General features: G+C 50.4%; 1 pseudogene; it reads left to right on the top strand.

Moving 5' to 3' along the window:
- Nucleotides 1–948: 948 nt before the first annotated feature.
- The window catches only part of LOC102765509, an 860-nt pseudogene continuing 284 nt past the window's right edge, over nucleotides 949–1,524 (top strand).

Below are 1,524 nucleotides of genomic sequence, written 5' to 3'. Positions count from 1 at the left end.
TGAAAACACAGAAAAAGGCCAAAGAGGAGAGGGTTCCCTGGGGTTAGAGAAAAAAACTCAGCCTAGAGAGCAGGTTAGGATTTTTAAAATGTACAGAGTGTCCATTCTGTGCAGTCCTCAAAATCAGACCTACTAGGAGGGCTTTAAAGGGACAGATCTGTCCGGTGTCTTAAGTACTGTGATTCACATCATATACCTCTAAACTCCGCACATGAACCCCCTGGTATCTATGATGTGGCTCTAATCTACAGTAAAAGGCATGGCGGACTCACCCTGTGCCCTCCACCCCCACCCCACTCAGCCTCCAAAGGCAATGGATCAAAGGGCTCTGCTCTACAGCGTTATGGGAACACGGTACAGGTCAAGGAGACACCGTTTTGAATAATTACAGAACAACATGAACAAGTACATGAACAAGTAACTCATACAATGGCTAAAAGAATGGAGCAGATTTGAGGTGAAGAAGACAAAACATCATGAAAGGTCTCCTACAGAATGTGACCTGCCTCCAACCACCTTTCTCCTTCCTGGACTCCACCACTTCTCATGATTAACAGAGGCAACTGGGCAAACTTTCTTTACTTCTGATGAAATATCCCTGCAAAGACTCTGTCCTTTGTGCGACTGTTCCTTAAGCAGCCTACCACCCAAATGGAAAACAGAATTAGTCCTCTCCTGGTTTTCATCTTTAATTGCACGCTGATTGATTTCTAAACGCCCTGCTGCTGTATTGTATTTGCCCTCCAATTAACTACCTTTGATTACAGCTGTTTAGGGCCCAGAGGTAGTGTCCCCTTGCCTGCTGACAAACGAGTCCATCAGGTAGGACTTTCAATAGACACAAAGCACAGTATGAGACGCGGTCGTAGAGAAAGCAGTTAAAATAATCATGGGGAGAACGAAGAAGGTGGAAGGCTGTGTCCCACACCTAAAAACTGTACTCACAAGGCCGTTCTGCTGCTTCCCTTCAACGTGATGGCAAAAGTGGGCAGAAGAAGAAGCGGACCTTCCGCAGTTCAGCTACAGGGCATGGATCTCCAGCAACTGCTTGGCATGTCTTTGGAGCGGCTGATGCGGCTGTGCAGTGCCCTGTGGCTGCGGTGGCTGCTCCTGAACCCGGGCCTGCGAGGGAAGCAGCACCCGCTGCTGAAGCACCTTCGAGAGGCCAAGCAGGAGGCGCCACCCAGGGAGAAGCCACAGGTGGGGAAGACACACCTGTGAGACCTGATCATCCTGCCCCAGGTGGGGGCAGCATGGAGGGCGCGTACAATGGCAAGACCTTCCACCAGGTGGAAATCAAGCCTGAGATGATGAGCCACTACCTGGGTGAGTTCTCCATGACCTACAAGCCAGTGGAGCACGGCGGGCCTGGCATTGGAGCCACCCACTCCTTCTGCAATAAAAAGTACACTTACCTAGTCAAAAAAAGGGGGTTTTCAGCCCGGCCAGTGTGGCTCAATGGTTGAGCGTCGACCTATGAACCTGGAGGTCATGGGCTCAATTCCTGGTCAGGGACATGCTCGG

Source organism: Myotis davidii, unplaced genomic scaffold, assembly GCF_000327345.1.
Source record: "Myotis davidii unplaced genomic scaffold, ASM32734v1 scaffold1019, whole genome shotgun sequence".
In the NCBI taxonomy this organism is placed as follows: Eukaryota; Metazoa; Chordata; class Mammalia; order Chiroptera; family Vespertilionidae; genus Myotis; species Myotis davidii.
This window is presented reverse-complemented; position numbering and strand designations above follow the sequence as displayed.